The 20,381-nt window shown below is 36.8% G+C and overlaps 2 pseudogenes across 1 annotated transcript; one reads left to right on the forward strand and one right to left on the reverse strand.

The window, feature by feature from the left end:
- Positions 1-7,686: 7,686 nt before the first annotated feature.
- LOC143601154 (iron-sulfur cluster assembly SufBD family protein ABCI8, chloroplastic-like) lies at positions 7,687-13,143 on the forward strand (annotated as a pseudogene).
- A 343-nt stretch (positions 13,144-13,486) lies between these two features.
- LOC143601156 (uncharacterized) lies at positions 13,487-19,387 on the reverse strand (annotated as a pseudogene). The gene is made up of 22 exons (XR_013147604.1): positions 18,566-19,387; positions 17,646-17,760; positions 17,463-17,563; positions 17,285-17,376; positions 17,078-17,213; positions 16,928-16,996; positions 16,757-16,858; positions 16,566-16,664; positions 16,343-16,453; positions 15,955-16,161; positions 15,772-15,879; positions 15,599-15,694; positions 15,455-15,511; positions 15,220-15,366; positions 15,074-15,133; positions 14,877-14,981; positions 14,630-14,791; positions 14,453-14,526; positions 14,258-14,381; positions 14,078-14,169; positions 13,868-13,988; positions 13,487-13,756 (listed from the first exon to the last, which is right to left on the reverse strand). The product of XR_013147604.1 is annotated as an uncharacterized LOC143601156 (transcript).
- Positions 19,388-20,381: the final 994 nt, after the last annotated feature.

The raw sequence follows: 20,381 nt of genomic DNA on the forward strand, positions 1-20,381 counted from the left end.
GTCCATTTTAGTTATGTGTTTTTCAGTCAGGGTCTTTCGGTCTTTTTGCATTGGTTATGTATAGTAGATGGATGGATACAAACTATGTTATTTGTAGGCTGGTTAGTGTAACGATATGTGTGTTTATGTGTGTAGGTTGTGTAGGGTTTATCTGCAAATTATGTAGGCTGTGTAGGTGTTAAATTGTTTTTAATTGCAAATTGTGTAGGCTGTGTAGGTGTTAAATTATTTATAACTGAAAATTATGTAGGCTGTGTAGGTATTAAATTGTTTTTATCTGCAAACTGTGTGGGCTCTGAAGGTGTTAAATTGTGTCCAAAATAATGTTATGTGTAGATTGTGTAAGATTATGTTATGTATGTGTGTAGGCTGTGTAGGTCTAAGTATATCCTACACTTCACATTAGCTGATAATGTTTTTGAAAATTGCAGATGTTGCTTCAACGTGCCATAAGGATGTTTAAGCTGCTTGCTTTTTATGCTGATTTTATTGAAGAACAACCAATTTTAGTGGTTCATAATGTTGTTATGACAAAAGATAAAAAGCTAACAAACCTCACAAAGACCAAAAGATGAGGAAGACGTCATTCTAAATACAGGGACACACTCATAAACCCACTTATTGTATTATCATTTTTTTCTGGATGTGGATAAATTTCATGATGTATTGCATAATTGATTATTGAGTTGTATTTTGTGTTGGTAATATATATATTGGTATCGTCAAAATATGTAGGATTGTTTATTGATTTTGACCAGTTTATGATATTTGGTTGTTGAATGTAGGTATAATTTGTAGGATTCTGTAAGAAATCAAATTGAGAATAAGTGAAGATTGAAATATTCTAATGTCTATTCGATTGCAAAACAATCGATGTTAAGATAATATGAATTAAGATAAATGTAAAGAAAATATAATCTGATATATAAATTTCAAATAATATGAGAATATAAACAAATTAATTAACCAAATAAATTATTCAGAGCAACAAAAATAAAAGTTTCCATATAAAAAGGATATGAGATTTTACCTTCCTACCCCTCTATTTAAAAAAAAAAAGAAAAAACAATAGAAAAATTCTTATTGGCTGAAGCAACTTCTTTTATTTCTTGTAATAATTTGATTTCTTTCTTGAACTTAAACATATATATATATATATATATATATATATATATATATATATATATATGAAATTATAAGATATATGTAACACCACGTCCCTAACCCTCTTAAGTTAAGCTTAAAAATACTAACTTATGAAGTACATGGACCAAAGTGCAAATTCTGAAACTTTGTTCCCATCGCGATATGCGACGGTGGGTAACAATCAACCCATCGCGTAGCGCGATGGGCTTGGTGAGTCACTGGACACGTGTTGAACACCGTGTCGACACGTGGCACAATATGACAGGCCACGTGTCATCACCGCATAAGGCGGTGTAAAATGGCGGCGTCGCGATACGCGACGGGCCACAAGGGGCCTATCGCGATAGGGTACTAAATCAGCCTATAAAAGGGGGTGACGGGTATTGAGCTCTCCTCATCCCATTTCACCTCCACTTTCACATAGTTAATATCGAAAGGCGTGCCCGGTTGCCGTAGTAAGCCGACGTGCCATTTTCTCGTAATACGTGCAAGGAACGAAGTTGAAATTAAGCTAGCAATCACATAAGCGAGTAGATCAAGTCCTGCCTTATCGTATTACCAATCTAAGCATCCGAATTAAGGTAGGAGTTATGTTTAAGTTATTTGAATTATAGCTTAGACTATCAATCGAGGCTATGGCCTTTAACCTTGATCGTATTTTACAAACATTCGTTCACAATCATATTTTCATAAACGTTACTTCATGATGAAGTAATGTTAAACAAAAGAGATATTTTGACGGGCATGTAGTAACTGGAAGGGGGATATCATTAGTAGTAAGTTTCTTGCCTAAGAAAAAGTAATTCGCATAAATCCCAATCAACCGAGGGACCCGTTTACTTACCTGGAGAAACTTACCAACATGATAGAACCTATTAGGCCAAAGCATGTTATATCAAACGTCACATAAAACTAAGTATTTTCATTCACAATCAAAGATAAACGATTTCAAGGTTAAGTTTACAATCATAGCTTAACATCATTCAAAACATTCATACGAACCTATTTATGTATAGGTTAATATCATTCACAGTCGATCAATCAATCAGTCAAGGTTTACAACACCGACGGTACAGGTGAATACGTTCAAACCTTTTTGATCAGTTAAAATTTATTTATACTCAATGAGACGAACGGGTGTTTGTCTTAACAAGTCAATCAAATGTCTACATGAGATCGAGTAATCTCTAAAACTTTATAATACAAGATAGAAAATAAAGTCAACTCAGACCGAATACACATGTGTATGGATCCAAACATAACCGTTCAGCCTAATCATTCTAAGGCTACGTGGCCGTGGGCTAATGGTCATAAATAGTCTCCCGGAAAAGGGCTACGTGGCTCGGGAACAATTGTGTGTGTAGGGCAGTGGTACATAGACCAGAAGTAGAAATGCTTCTGCTGAGCTTGTAGAGAAAACTATATTTGTATTATATTGTCATTCAAATGTTTTATTGAGTCATACGTGTTCACCAGCATATAGCTGACGTATTTTTCCAACCAATTGCAGGTAATTAAGCATAAGTAGCATTAACAAGGATTGGAGTCTTAATGAAGATAGAAGCGCGTACAAGATGACTCCGTTTTTGATATAAAATCCTTGTAATATGAAAACATCTTTTGTAAACCAATACTCGGGTATTTAATTCCCGGGTAAATTTTCAATGTAAATTAATATTATATTCAACTTAAAGTCTTCCGCTAAATTTTACCCATAAACTCTGATATATTTACAAAACAGGTACCAACTTGTGGTCACACACCTAGGCCCTAAGTCGGGGTGTGACAATATAACACTATAATCTTATTAGAGGAGCTGACAAAAGTTATTCTCATTTATATAGGAGCTCTTAGGTTAAATGGTATGGTTTATTTGAAAATTTTATCATTATTCGTCACGTTTACGCCAAGTCAGTTTTATCTCTCATTCCTTTTCACCCTTAAACTATGGACATGGATCATTCCTCTAATTCTCCACCATTTCATTATCTAGTATTATAAAGAATTGAAAAAAAAATATATGATTGCCCACTGATGTGCATGACCACAATCAGTGGCCTCAGGTGACTAGTGAAATGAGATGGAGGGGGGGGGGGGGGGTTACTAACCTCATTTGAATGAGGGGGCTGCCACATCGGATCAGTGGGGGTGCCTCCATACCCTTTGGCCTTAGTCTCTAAGGTTCAAATCCAGATAGTTAAAAACAGTTAAATCGACTCTACTAACCGTATTGAATAGACAGCATGATTGATCCTTTTCTAAAACCATTAGTGTTGAACTATAAAAATATTAAAATCCTTCAATTTATTAACTAGTTTTGATAATTATTAAGTATTAAGTAAAACTAATTAACTAAAAGGATGTTTAGTGGGTGGCTCCGGTCTAGAAATCATATTCATTACTAGCGTCTGATTATTATCTTTCTCTTTTTTGTTTTGATTTGGGGCACACCCCATGGCTCGGGATTCCACTATCCCACATTTTTAAACCCTAGGGCGGGGGGGGGGGGGGGGTCCCATCTTTTCCTAGATCATAGCCCCATGAATCACTCTTGAACACCCCAATTTTGTTAACAGTTTGCCTTTTAATCTAGAAGAAGAAAGGAGTAATCTATGAATAACTCCCACCCGGTGCCGGCTTCTTCACGGCATCAACTCCGTGGGCTCAAAAGAACAAGGAAAGAAAAGAACAATCTAATGGTTTTCATCATTTCACATGGGGCCGCGTCAAATATATTGGAAATGGTATTAAAAAATAATTGTGGTAACTAGCAAATAGCAATAACAAGTGCTTCGGTTTGACATCTAGGAGCATTCGCACTCATGACTCGATTCACTAGTGATCACTTTGGCACATCATTATCATGTCTAGTTTTCTTTATCAAAACCTATTTTAAAATCTATGAATGGTTCTCACGTATTTATCTACTTACTATAACTAGAATATATATTTTTAAAACATATCACCTCTAGTTTTCTTAAAATGTCAAACAATCACTTTTTTTAGTTTTTCAAATAAAAATTTAAATACTTGGAAAATTAAAATAAACATCAATTACTTACCATTATAAATAAAAATTTTAAAATGATTTAAATTGTAATGAAACTAAAATCACAATACATGACATGTTATTTTCTTTAAAATGGACACTTGTGTTTTCACTTACATCTTATTCTTAATTACCCCTCATTATTTGGAATTTGGATGCGTATAATGATTAGATCACACACTTCCGACTTGATAACCCACCATTAACCGTAATCATTAAATCTTTTGACTAATCATTCGCTAAGACCACTCAGAGCAACTCCAATCTATGGTCTCCACGGACTCTTTTCATTCCCTATCCTCATCGACGTTTGGTTTGAAAAAACGCACATTGTTGATGGTGTTAATCAAACAAGTCAGTAATGAAGCCAACTTCCACGAGTCACTTAATCAATTAACCGCCATTTTAGCCATGATAGAGACTCTTGCGTCTTTAAAATTCCAGAATTTAAATAACGATATGAGGTATGTTATTAGTCTAATTTACGTGTATAATAATAATAATAATAATAATAATAATAATAATAATAATAATAATAATCCCCCCCCCTCCTTTTACTCATCAACACACGTCAATTGGGACATAATTCTTCCAAGTATGGACTTGATCAAGTATTTCATACATATTTGGGAATTGAGCAAAGATGTGTGTTGGGGTGGGGCGGGTGAGGGGGGGGGGGGGGTTCAATGGGGATGGAGAAGAAAGCATTAACCAGACAACTCAAAATGGAATCCATGAATAGAAGAGATAAAATGATCTCTACAAAATCTTAGGTTTACATAGTCATTACATGGACTTTATTTCAACTTTTTTACTGCTCTTGTTTATAAAAAGTAATAAAATCTAATAACACATTATGTATTATTGATCAACTATATATAGAATGTTAATGGTTTTTGAGTTAGTGGTATCAATGTGGTACATATTCGTGTTCCTCTCTATGAGGTTGAGGGTTCGAGTCTAGTTTTTGATATCTGACACAATATCAGCTTACCTAACTTCTAGATAGCTTACAAGTCTGACCCCACAAGAAAGAAATCTTTGCCATTTTCAACAGTGATTTGAAGAAGTCTTCCATTTCCTACCTTCCTTGAAAAAGTGTAGAAGATTATGATTCACCACACATCATAATATCTAATTTAACAACTCCAAAATCATAAGCAAAACACAATATGTATTCCCACGAATTTTGCAACATCTCCTTTTTGCCAAAATTTCATGTTTAAAGTACTTTATATCCATTTATTTCATGATTTGATGTTTATACTTTAGAGCATTCGGAACTCTCACCCCGCATCCATATATTTTCTTTTTCTTTTTAATAGTGTTTCCACCCAATACCCGGGTGAGTTTTTTTAAGATGTGATGCCAACTGTCCATACTGATTTTGATGATATTGACCTGACTAACCCAAAAACACCATCAAAGAAGAAACCCGCTATTGTGGGAAAACCTAATCGAGACAGTTTTCGAACTTGAGACCTTAAGATTCCAAACTTTAACCATCACCCACGTGCAATTAAACCAGAATGGCAATTGCCATATATTTTAACTAAAATACACACTCTTCCATAAAACTTGTTCAGTTTTCAAAAACACACCACATCCGATAACCATATATACTCATAATAATCAATTAAAAATATCATTTTTCATTCACAACCACATTTTATAATGGATAGGGGATGAGTAATGATCACCCAAATATGACGGTTTAGTTAACTTTTCCATATAATTTGGGGTATGGGTTATGAAGATGGGTCATCAATGCACGAGTTAAATTTATACTAAATCACATAATTTTTTTTTATTTGGGTATGAAGAAAGAGACGGGGAGTCCATTGTGAATGCTCTAAAGTATTAACCATAACATAAACCACTAAGTAAAAAGTAATCTACATATTAAATAGAAAACCTTAAACCGAAATATCTCTTTCATCTTTCTTACAGTAGACATTAACCGAAATATCACTGTAATGTAACTAGACTTAATTAAAAATAAATAAAAATGATCAACATTATAAAATAAAAACTAAATTAATAAAAAGACTTTGTGATTGTTAGGTTCAATTTTTATACATAGTGTATCATGTTTTTACCAAAATATTTTCATAGTATTTAATGCATTTAACCCATTCATATCGTAACATTTTGTAAATATAAGTTTTTATAGAATGAAATCTACTCATGTTTGTTTTTGTTGATTTTGTAGGCGCGGAGCGGTTGCAAGAGTTAGACTAGCAAAAACCTTGTAACCGGGGTTTCAAGAAAACCAGTATAAATGAAGCAATTAAGTAAAACGCAAGATATAAAGATAGGCTGTGGCAGTGACCGCCTATGAATAGAACGAGCTTAACAAGTGTTGCAAAAGTTAACTAAAGCTGGGCTTCACTAAAAAAAAGATTAAACTAGAGATACAATTTAGTTGGGTCATAAAAAATTTAATGGGCCCAAGAATTTGCAGCCCACAAAGGTTTGGAATTGGAGTCGGCATTTTATATGGAATTTTACATAGCAATCGTGAGGGATCATCTTTAGACGATAGCAGAAGCGAACGAGCTTGAACAATTATAAATATTCTTGGTTTCGTTAGTTTATGTTTTGATTTAGCCCCCCCCCCCCCCGGCTAAATCAGTTATTCATTCGAAACTTATGTGAAACAATTGTGTGATTCGTTTGTTTGATCCTCGATTTTCAAACCGGTTTCATTCTAGCATATATTAGATTGTTAATAAACCTGATCAACTTATTAATTATTCTATTATGGTTCTTGAAGTTGTAAAACCTTCAATCAACTTTTAATATTTGATAAAATGAACAAATAACAGCTTACGTTTGTCTATGAATTTAAACTCGTTTAGAATCATACGATCTAATCAAACATTGTGAACGACATAAGTGCTTGATTATAATCGATATTTTTATCACGCAAGCCGCACACTAAAATCCAAACAACATGAGCTTGGAGTAGTGGGTTGGCTCTAATCACTGAACGACGTGTGGTTATACATTAGATACTAGTATTGATGCAAATCGTTTAAATAAAATCGCACCATAACTGTTAATAATCATAAGCTATAATTAAATCAAGAAATTGCCTTAGTGTAAGAATTAGGTTTTAAATATTTGAATTCACCCTACCGTTTAATTAATCATTTATACTTAATATGCTTTCGTGAATTTTAAGTTTAAATTATATTCCGTTTTAAAATAATCGTATTTACACTTACAACATTCCGGTATAACATAGGTAATGTATTTGTTGGATTCGACATCCACCAATCAATGTTGTAAAAATCGCTAGTCAATAGTCGGTATAGTCACTAATGATTAATCAAAGATTAATTGAAATTTATTATGACTAATCAGGATTAGTTGAAATTAATCAATGATTAATCGATTCGTAGTCAAGATTTTTACAACACAAGTATTAATATTTTGTGAGGTTTTTACTTTTTACTTTTTTACTTTTTACTCGGGTGTGTAAATCCATGGCTTCTCTGGTCACCAACAGAGTCTTTTCAACCCGACCCGTTTCTCAAAACCCTAAAACCTCATCATCAAGCTCCAATTTCACCAACAAATCAAAACCCCAATTCTTTAAGCTTCGAGCCCAATCAATCGACAATGACCCATGTAAGGGTATGGTACTAAACCCGGTTTTACGACCCTAAATTTATTATGTTTGGCTTATTTTATTATATGGACTAATACAATGTTATTGGGCTGAGGGGGTTTTGTGGAGGTAACCCTAACTGGGCTAGGCCCATTAAGGAACCATGATGGTGGCCATGAGGCTCTCTATATAAGGAGATCTCCACCTCCTTATTAAAGGGTGATGCTCAATAAGAGCCACCACCACTTTTTTGTGTCTGTAAACAATAGATCTTTGAGATTTCTTAGCAGTCACCTCCACACCCCCGAAAAACCATTGCAGGTCTCAAGCAACCGCAGAAGAAGATCAAGACGTGGTTCGTTCATCTCGAAAATCCGTGGAAACATCGTCATGGATCAGGTCAGATTCATTTCATGCTTCGACATTGGCGCCATCACGCATGCTCGCCAGCGGGTCACCATTCCGCCAACATGCGTGAGCGCCCGTGGAAACCACCGCGGAAACCACCATGTGGGTTTTGCGCAAGAGACCTCCGCCACGCACGCGCGCTCGCGAGTCACCACTCCATCGCCGTGCATGCGCGCATCAGGCCAAGCGCCATACTTAAAGGTCGGGAATCCTCATAATATCCCATATGGCTACGCGCCATACTTAAAGGTTGGGAATCCTCATAATATCCCATATGACTACACGCCATACTTAAAGGTTGGGAATCCTCATAATATCCCATATGGCTACGCGCCATACTTAAGGTTGGGAATCCTCATAATATCCCATATGGCTACACGCCATACTTAAAGGTTGGGAATCCTCATAATATCCCATATGGCTACGCGCCATACTTAAGGTTGGGAATCCTCATAATATCCCATATGGCTACACGCCATACTTAAAGGTTGGGAATCCTCATAATATCCCATATGGCTACGCACCATACTTAAGGTTGGGAATCCTCATAATATCCCATATGGCTACGCGCCATACTTAAAGGTTGGGAATCCTCATAATATCCCATATGGCTACACGCCATACTTAAAGGTTGGGAATCCTCATAATATCCCATATGGCTACGCGCCATACTTAAGGTTGGGAATCCTCATAATATCCCATATGGCTACACGCCATACTTAAAGGTTGGGAATCCTCATAATATCCCATATGGCTACGCACCATACTTAAGGTTGGGAATCCTCATAAACCCATCAGGCCAAGCGCCATCCTTAAAGGTCGGGAATCCTCATAATATCCCATATGGCTACGCGCCATACTTAAAGGTCGGGAATCCTCATAATATCCCATATGGCTACGCGCCATACTTAAAGGTTGGGAATCCTCGTAATATCCCATATGGCTACGCGCAATACTTAAAGGTCGGGAATCCTCCTAATATCCCATATGGCTACGCGCCATACTTAAAGGTTGGGAATCCTCATAATATCCCATATGGCTACACGCAATACTTAAAGGTTGGGAATCCTCATAATATCCCATATGGCTACGCGCCATACTTAAGGTTGGGAATCCTCATAAGCCCATCAGGCCAAGCACCAAACTTAAAGGTTGGGAATCCTCATAAACCATACGGCTTCGCGCCACATGCTCACACATATCACACAGTCTACGCGCACGCGCACGCAACATCTGCGCGTGGCGCGGGACATAAAGTCTACACGCACGCGCATGCAACATCTGCGCGTGGCGCATAACACAAAGCCAGAGCCTATGCGCACGCGCATGCAACATCTGCGCGCGTCGCATGACGCGCAGTCTACGCGCACGCGCAAGTTTCATTATTCTTATAGCTCGTAAGACGCCACGCGTGCAAGCTTTATTATTCATACAGCTCATAAGACGCCTCGCGCGCAAGCTGTTATTATTCTTATAGCTCGTAAGACGCCACGCGCGCAAGCTTTATTATTCATACAGCTCATAAGACGCCTCGCGCGCAAGCTGTTATTATTCTTAGAGCTCGTAAGACGCCACGCGCGCAAGCTTTATTATTCATAGACGCCTCGCGTGCAAGCTGTTATTATTCTTATAGCTCGTAAGACGCCACGCGCGCAAGCTTTATTATTCATACAGCTCATAAGACGCCTCGCGCGCAAGCTGTTATTATTCTTATAGCTCGTAAGACGCCACGCGCGCAAGCTTTATTATTCATACAGCTCGTAAGACGCCTCGCGCGCAAGCTGTTATTATTCTTATAGCTCGTAAGACGCCATGCGCGCAAGCTTTATTATTCATACAGCTCGTAAGACGCCACGCGCGCAAGCTTTATTATTCATACAGCTCGTAAGACGCCTCGCGCGCAAGCTGTTATTATTCTTATAGCTCGTAAGACACCACGCGCGCAAGCTTTTATTATTCATACAGCTCATAAGACGCCTCGCGCGCAAGCTGTTATTATTCTTATAGCTCGTAAGACGCCACGCGCGCAAGCTTTTATTATTCATACAGCTTATAAGACGCCTCGCGCGTAAGCTGTTATTATTCTTATAGCTCGTAAGACGCCTCGCGCGCAAGCTTTTATTATTCTTATAGCTCGTAAGACGCCACGCGCGCAGGCTGCATTATTCTCATAGATCCGTAAGTCGCCTCGCGCGCAGGCTTAATTATTTTTACAGCTCGTAAGTCGCCTCATGCGCGCAAGCTTTATTATTCATATAGCTCGTAAGACGCCTCGCGCGCAAGCTTTTATTATTCCTATAGCTCGTAAGTCGCCTCGCGCGCAAGCTTTATTATTCTCATAGCTTGTAAGTCGCCTCGCGCGCAGGCTTTTATTATTCGACGTGCTATATCTTATTCATGCTAGTGCACCATCATTATTATAAACACCACAACACGTCACCATCATGAAGAAAACCTCCCAAAACTCAAAGACAATAAAGACAAGGCCGAAGAAAAGGGAAAAAACCGCCTCATGGCCTAACACACCTCATAAAGTCCAGCGCTCCACCTAGACGCTTGCGCGCCCAGGAGCAACGCTGGACTTGGGGGGGCTTGTAGGGGTATAGTACTAAACCCGGTTTTACCACCCTAAATTTATTATGTTTGGCTTATTTTATTATATGGACTAATACAATGTTATTGGGCTGAGGGGGTTTTGTGGAGGTAACCCTAATTGGGCTAGGCCCATTACGGTACCATGATGGTGGCCATGAGGCTCTCTATATAAGGAGATATCCACCTCCTTATTAAAGGGTGATGCTCAATAAGAGCCACCACCACTTTTTTGTGTATGTAAACAAGAGATCTTTGAGATTTCTTAGCAGTCACCTCCACACCCCAGAAAAACCATTGCAGGTCTCAGGCCTGCAATGGTTTTTCTGGGGTGTGGAGGTGACTGCTAAGAAATCTCAAAGATCTCTTGTTTGACGTGCCACTTCATAACTTTCTTAATCGAGATTACAGATACGGGTTTAATCAACAAATCAACTCATTCACGATCCCAAAAGGCCTTTCAGAGCAAACAATTAGATCAATTTCATCAAGAAAAAACGAACCCAATTGGATGCTTCAGTTCAGGTTAAACTCGTTTCACAAATTCTGTCACATGATTGAACCCAAATGGTCCGATAAATAATCATTACCCACAAATTGATTATCAAAACATTTGTTATTACTCAGAACCCATAAAGAAACAAGCTTTAAATAATTATTATGAATATTTTGATGAATTCGGTGTTCATTTGAGTGAAGAGAAAAGATCGGATAATGTTGCGGTTGATGCTGTTCTCGATAGCGTTTCGATTGCGACAACGCATCAAAAGAGGTTAGAGGATTCGGGTGTGGTTTTTTGTTCGATTTCGGAGGCGATTAAGGAGTACCCGGATTTAGTTAAGAAGTATTTAGGGAAAGTGGTTTCGAGTGATGATAATTTCTTTGCGGCTTTGAATTCGGCTGTGTTTAGTGATGGGTCTTTCGTGTATGTGCCGAAAGGCGTCAAATGCCCGATGCAGATTTCGACTTATTTTAGGATAAACACGATGGAAACGGGCCAGTTCGAACGGACGTTGATAGTGGTGGACGATGGAGGTTTTGTTGAGTATTTGGAAGGGTGTACGGCTCCTTCGTACGACACGAATCAGCTTCACGCTGCTGTTGTGGAGCTTTATTGTAACGAGGGGGCGGAGATTAAGTACTCGACGGTGCAGAATTGGTATGCGGGGGATGAGAACGAGAAAGGTGGGATTTTGAACTTTGTGACGAAACGGGGTGTTTGTGCGGGTGGGTCGGAAATCCAAGATTTCTTGGACTCAAGTGGAAACGGGGGTCAGCGATTACTTGGAAGTATCCGAGTGTTGTGTTGGAGGGTGATGAGTCGGTTGGTGAGTTTTATTCGGTTGCGTTGACTAATAATTTTCAGCAAGCGGATACTGGGACGAAGATGATTCATAAGGTGAAGAATACGAAAAGTAGGATTGTTTCGAAGGGGATTTCGGCTGCGAGTTCAAGAAATTGTTATAGGGGTCTTGTTCAGGTTCAGTCACGGGCCGATAATGCTAGAAATTCGTCTCAGTGTGATTCGATGCTTATCGGTGACAAGGTGGCTGCTAATACATACCCTTATATTCAGGTATCAAACTTGAATTATATGTTAGTTTAGAGGTTAAATATATTTGAGTAATTAGTTTCATACTAGCTGCAACAAAACCGATAATCAAAGGTAGGGCTGTAATCAAAGTAACGAACTGAACGCGCAGCAAACTGCTCGTGAACCGTTAAGTTTGAAGTTTGTTACAAACATGAACAAGGAATTCTGTCTGGTTAATTTAATGAACGAAAATGTAAGATGTCGTGTTCGTCAACGTTCAATAATATGATAATATGTTCGTTCATTGATGCTCGTTCATTTACGTTAGTTCATATCATTTAGGAACTGAAGGAGCATGGTCAAAATGGTTGTAGTAAATAGTAATTATTCATACACAATATATATTTAATTTAACAACTTGCCTGTCTTATATTTGTTACTAGGATTTTTCAATTGCACTTTATGCATATTTTCATAATTGTAATTGACCTTACAAATCAGACTCCATATTCAACACTATAAATATATATTTTTTATTTAAGATAGCAATTATTATTTTCATATTTTCTGTAAAAACAGGCCAAGAACCCGTCAGCTCGTATAGAACACGAAGCAAGCACTTCAAAAATCGGGGAAGACCAAGTTTTCTATTTTCAACAAAGAGGAATGGATTACGAGAGAGCAATGGCTACAATGATTTCTGGATTTTGTAAGGACGTGTTTAACGAGCTTCCTGATGAATTTGGTGCTGAAGTTAACCAATTAATGAGCTTGAAGCTTGAAAACTCGGTTGGTTAACAACACCCAGAAATTGAATAATGGAAAAGTTTGCATCTTTAATCTGTTTTTAACTTGGAAAAGGGGGGCTTCGACTTTCCACGGCTGCAACATTCGAAGAACTTTATTTTTTGGTTACTTTTGTTCATAAGTTTTTTTTTTTTTTTTTTTTTTTTTATGTTTCGTTTCAATTATTTTAGCTGCTATGTCCGGCTAAATCAATTTTAACTTCAACACTAGGGTTTAGTTTCTCTGATTTTTTGCTATTTCTTTTTCATTGTTATTGTTTACACTTAAAAGCTGTTTAGACGCATGCTTAAATGTATTTTACAACTTGGAAGAGTTTGAATTATTTTGCTAAAGTGATTATCATTATGATATTACAAAGTTTAAATGCAGATCTACATATTGCCAATTATACAGAAATCGAAAACTAGTTTATTGAACATATGAATTACAATTAAAGCACTAAAGATTGTAGTTAAAAGGGGCATTTACACGGCTCGATTCCCCACGTTTTTTCTGCATAATCTTCAATCGTTCGATCACTGCTAAATCTCGCAGATCCAGCAGTACAAAGTACGCTCATTTCATTCCATTTCTTCTTATCCACATATGCTCTATCTGCAGCAGCCTGCACTTGCACAGATTTACTTAATTTCATACAGTTTTCTTGAAATTTAGGCACAATATCAAGAAACACTAAACTTGATCATTCAAGTAATTAAAGAGCTAATTAGCTCACCTGGGCTTCTAGATAGCTAGCAAAATCAGACCCCAAAAGATAGAAATCTTTGCCATTTTCAACCGTATCACACAACGACTTGAAGTAGTCTTTGTATCCAAAATAACCATCCCTCACCATCCTTGAAAAAGTTCCAAAGTTTTTAACTTATTAAACTAATTGTGGCTTTAAAAAGTATCTAAACTAGTAAAGGATGCAAATTTATTATACCTTACTACGCGTACAAACTGAAGGGGTGCTTTAAAGGTGGAATCTTTTTCACGCAATGCGGGAACTTCATTGATCTTTGCCCCAAAGATGAACTAAATATAAAATAATTGACATGATGATTTGTAATGACATGTAACAAAAGCAAACTAATTATGGGATTTTTAATAAATTTGTAATTACCATGTTTTCTGCACCTATTTCTTCAATAATTTCATTTGTCGATCCATCAGCCGTCGCAAGCAACAAACATCCGTTCATCAGGAATTTCATGCTTCCGGTCCCTGACGCCTCGTGTCCTGCAGTGCTGCATATAAACAAAACATTCTTAAATAAATTTAATTTACAACTCTTAAAATAGTGTTTAAAAATACAAACCTAATGTGTTGTGAAAGGTCACTTCCGGGAATAACTAACTCAGCAACTGAAACATTGTAGTCAGGAATGAAAACCTACAAAAGCAATAACATTTCACCAAGACAGTCTATATGGCCATAACACTAGGTGGGACCCACGGGAGGAATAAAAAATATATCAAAATTCAGGATATTTTACCAGTTTAAGGAGGTCACCGACGTCATTATCATTGTTAATTATTTCTGCAACCGCATGACAAAGTTTGATGATCTTTTTTGCAATCTCATAACCAGGAGGAGCTTTCCCGCCAATTATGCACACACGAGGTACAACCTTTTTCCTTTCGTTTTCCTCCATATTCTTATTTAAAAAAGTTAAACTTAGTTAAAACTATTTTTACGTTACATGGGACTAAAAAGATATAAAGTTTGCACAAAACAGATACCTTAATGCAATCGTATCGATGAATTACACCTAATATATTCAATAGTTGTCGTTTATATTCGTGTATTCTTTTTACCTGCACATCGAACATTGCATCCAAACTAACCTGCAGTCGCAGATTAAAATTTTGATCTACTAACAGAATAATAACTAATAACACAAATAAAAGGACAAAGGTTATAATAAGTTATATAAAACCTTCACTCCACTCATCGTTTCAATGTATTCAGCAAGTCTCATTTTATTAATCTTCTTAACCTAACCATCAAACATCTCTTTAGCCAAACATTATACAAAAAAACATTGTGAATACAAAAGTTAGCAAGTTCAACCCAGTGTATTACCGTCATCCATTCTTGTTGTAGATCAGAATTTGATGCATATTCTTTGAGACGGGCTAAAAGGTCAATATCCTGGATCCAAGATTCTGTTCCGAGCCACTTAGAAATAAGAGCGCATAGAGATGGATTGCTTACTACAAGCCAACGACGCTAAATTGAAATAAAAAATAAAAAAAATCATAATAATTAAAAGTTTAGTCATTTGAATTATGCCAAGATGTTAAATATGGAATATTACCTGAGTTACTCCGTTTGTTTTGTACTGAAATTTCTCAGGCCATAGCTCATAAAAATCCTGCAAATAAACCATATTATAAGCAAAAAAACAAAATTCAAAATATATATCTAAAATGCAATATAAAGTTATATTGTAATCAAGTACCGTGAACACTCGTGTTTTTAGCAATTCATAATGAGCTTTAGAGACTCCATTAACTGTGTGAGAACAAACAATGGACAAGTTCGCCACTCGTATATTCTGTCAACTCGAAATATTAAAAAAGTGGATAATTATTTTGCATCATAATAAAAAACATTACCAAGATTTATAAATACCTTTACAGCACCTTCCTCAACAATCGACATTCGAGACAAACGTGCATAATCTTGCCCTATTTTCTTTTTCAACTCCTCCATAAACGCAAAGTTTATGTCATACATAATCTGTAAAGGCAGATACGTATCAAGACTTATAAAGTTAAAATAAATTTTAAAACCTTTTAGCAAGTTGATACTTACTTGTAAATGACGTGGTAAGACATTCTGAAACAGGTCTACCGGGACTTTTTCCAATGCTTCAGGTGATACCGTATGTGTAGTAAATGAAAAAACTTGTTTTACAATATTCCATGATTTTTTCCAACCCAAATGTTCTTCGTCAAGAAGCACTCTCATAAGTTCAGCTATTGAAATCGATGGATGCGTATCATTTAATTGCAAAGCAACCTGCATATTAAGGAGTATTTTAGTCATTTTGTTAGAAACTTAACAGAAAAGTCAAACTCCATTCACTCCAAAGACCATCCGTGTCACGTTTAAGTGAGCAGTAGTGACTATTAAGAAAGGTGGGGACTAAACATGCAATATGGACAAACTACAGGGACCATCTATGTAATTAACTCTAAACCTTATCTGGGAAGTCATCAAAGTTTGCATGCGTGTCTTTGAACCTCCGAATAATATCTTGTAATGATGCCGAAACAAAGAAATATTGTTGCTTCAACCGCAGTTCCTTTCCCTGAAATATTACAAATTCATAACCATACGCTATTATTTTCTAAAAGAAAAAAAGAAATGAAAACCCTTAAAACAATAGTTCACAATATTTTTAAAGTGTCAAATGAATGTACCTGATAAGAACGGTCATCGGGGTATAAAACATTGCTTATTATTTCTGCTTTTTGTCTGTTTACAATAGCATTAATATAATCTCCAGTATTATATGACTACTACAATTAATGAAAAAAACAAACAACTAAATAACACTATCCGGATATAACATAATGTAAACAGCATATAATTATAATAAACTCAAACTCACTATATCATATCCATCACTTGGTTTAGCAGCCCATAAACGAAGATTAATCGTGTTTCTCGTTCCATAGCCAGGTATAGGATTGTCATAAGCTACCGCTTCCACCTAAATATTAACAAGAAATAAGTACAATTTTTATGTTGAAATTTGTTTTATGTAAGGTAGATAACTCACGGTTTCTTCAGGAATCCAAACTTTACATTTCTTCCCATTCACAACTTCCTCTTTCACAGTTCCATAAAACTGATTTGGTGAACATATAAAATAAATAAATAAAGTATAAATATGATAGAAAAGAGATTAAAAAAAATAATACTATTAAACCTTCACAGGATACGACACGTGGACCCGCTCTATTTCCCAAGGATTGCCAAAGTTTAACCAATAATCGGGTTGTTCATATTGGAAACCATCCATTATTATCTGCCTAAATAGTCCATACTGATATCGCAATCCATATCTAAATATTTAAAATGAATTCTTAGTGTTATATAACCAACAACAATTAAACAAAAATACTTTCCAAATTACCCCCATGCCGGAAAATCCAATGTGGCTAAAGAATCCATTTGGCAAGCAGAAAGACGGGCTAAACCACCATTCCCGAGTGCTGCATCACCTTCCTGTTGAATTAATAAAATAAATTCAAAGATTTGAAACAAAGTTACATTTTTGTGATATCATACTATTAAAATATAAACTAACTAACCTGTTCTGCCAAAACTTCATACTCAAATCCAAGCTGACTTAAGGCTTCAGCACATTGATCCCGTATACCTAAATTAATAACACTATTCGACAACGAACGACCTGCAAAATAACCGCATGTAACTGTTTTTGCATCTTAAAACAAGAAATTGTTCTATGTTAATTAAAAGAGAAAATTACTTGCCCATTAGAAATTCAAGTGACAGAAAGTATAAACGTTTCGGATCCTTCTTTTTGAAATGCTGTTGAGTGTCATGCCAACGCTCAATTAACCGGTCCCTCACACTATGTGAAAATGCCTGCAAATATAATTCAATCAGTGTTGTAAACAACTAAACATCGCTAGGCGCTAGTCAGGCGGTGGGTTACCGACTAACGATTAATCAGGATATATATAGTTATACACACATTTTGTATGTAATTTTTCAAACTTATATATATACACTAATACACACATCGAACCCCGTTTGATCATGTTGTGTCGATTTTTTACAAACGTTACATTTCGACGTTTGATCATCTTTTGTTACTTAAAAATTGAATGGGTTTATGTCGGTGCTTAAACCTCGGGTTAACGAGTTAAAACTAGGGGTGCAAACAAGCCGAGCTGCTCAAGATTGGGTCGTAAAAAAGCACGATCGAGCCGAGCTTAAACGAGCCCGAGCTTAAAACTAAGCTTGTTTAATAAACGATCCCGAGCCCGAGCTTTACTTATCGAGCTCGAGCCAACTCGCAAGCCTAAACGAGCCTGTCATTAATATAATTTTAATAATATATATTTATAAATATTTTATAATTATTAATTAATCTATATAATATTATGAATAAATAACTAAATAATATATATATTATGTCATATACAAAATTATAATTTAAAAAAATATATATATAAAAATAATTATAAATATATACAAATGAATTAAGAAATAATAAACGAGCCAAGCCCGAGTCGAGCTTGATCTTAAAAATCTACTCACAAGCCGAGTTCGAGCTTTGAAAATAAAGATCGAAACGAGGCTCATTTGCACCCCTAATTAAAACCAAAGGACGTATTTGACCGATAAACATAACCATCTTGTAACCAAAAAGTAAAAAACTTTAAACCTGATAAGCTTCAAAGTCATCAAAACTGAATCTTGATCTCGCAACCGTATACTCAACATGATGAAGAATATCCTTCTGAAGACTAACCGGGTCATTTTTCAAAAACCCATCCATCAATTCAAACATCCTACCATTTTTCCCATTACCCGAACCAAACCCGGGTTTCCTCACCACAACCCCTTCATCAACTAATACATTACCATTTACGGCTTCGGTTAACGCATTCTTGATCTTGATCAATCTCTCTTGATCCTCAATTCTCTTCCCACCCAAATCACTTACACTAAACTTTATCACATACCAATTATCCTTCTCATCAAATTGAATTGTGGGTGTTTCAATTCTAACATCTTTTAAAACCCTAACTATTAAATTAAGCAATCCTGACGAGTCTTGAGCTCGAATTACGAACTGGGTATTGTTCGTTGCGTCTTTTTCGACAGTTACGGATGAAATTGCGGTGATTGCAGGTCGAATTGATGATTTTGGGACGTGATTGAAGGTGTTCTTGATAAGGGTGGTTGAATGTGATGTGGGTAGTGGTAAAGATGCAAGCTTTTTGGTTGTGGGTTGATGATTAGTGAGTGTGATTAAGGGAAATGGGTGGATTAGAGACATTGGTGAAGGATTTGGTGTTCATGGGTGTGTGAATATTGGTAAGATCTTCACGGGAGTACTGTGTGTGATCATGGTGTGAGTGTGTGTTTAAGGATCCAAGAAGGAAGTGAGTTTGAAGTAAAGTTGTGGTTTTTGAGGATTTTAACGTAGTTTTTTTATGTATTTGAACTTTGGTTGAGGTTGTGTATGGAGATTGCAAATTTTCCAAATGTGATGTGTACTACGCTAAAATAGTTTGAAGGTTTAATATTATATATTTCTGGTACTTTATATAACCAACCTTGATATGAGTAGAAGTGAAGAGTTGAGTATGTAGAAAGATTAGTGTACTTTAATCGGTGGTTGAAGAAACACTAATTGGACCCCGGACAGATTACGGGTAACCTGGGGGTTGAATAGATGTTTCCCACGACGGGTTAGACCCGGCAAAGATGGTTCTTCTGATAACCTGCAAAACAGACACCGTGAGCTCGTCACTAAGAAGGGGGGGATTCCTCCTTGTGACCACCCTCCGGCGTGAGAATCAGACTAGATTGCTCTTTAAATATAAATGTATATTAAGAGATTGCTAGAGCAGATATCAGGTATAATATGTAATACGAGATAGTATATGATGATAATATGATAAGATGAGATGATCATACCATTTAGGGTATTTATAGCCGAAGGTAGGTTTCCAAGAAGGTGTAGCCGGCTGAATAGTATTCCTGTTCTACCAACTGTGGCCTACGCACGTGCCATGCTGGTAGTTGGTGGGTAGGCAGCGGCTGACAGTGACCAGGCCTGCTGTGTACTATTCCTTTTCCACCAACTGCCGGCTATGCACGTGGTATGACAGGAGTTGGTGAGTAGGCAGCGGCTAATAGTGACATACAGTACAAGAGCATGCTGCTCGCCATACTGTTGTCAATAAGCTGTCGTATCTTTGGTCAGATCTTTTGCCCATACCTCGTCAGGTACAGTACAGAAGATCTTCCCGTATCGTACGGACTGGCTTATTTGGGCGGGAGTATTCCCCCTCCCGCCTTTGTGCGGGATTGTTCCCGGCTTTGCTCATTCCTTCAGGTGACAACTGAATTATTGAGAGCTAAGTGCCTTGTGCGTGTAGCCTTGCTGCGCGGGTGGCCTTCCCTGATGGCTTGTATCCGCAGCTGCGGGAACAGGCAGAGTACTTCACCATTGGGAGGCATTTCCTGCG

This window comes from Bidens hawaiensis, unplaced genomic scaffold, assembly GCF_021521415.1.
Source record: "Bidens hawaiensis isolate Kalapana, Puna unplaced genomic scaffold, B.hawaiensis_p1.1 tig00055778_1, whole genome shotgun sequence".
NCBI lineage: Eukaryota > Viridiplantae > Streptophyta > Magnoliopsida > Asterales > Asteraceae > Bidens > Bidens hawaiensis.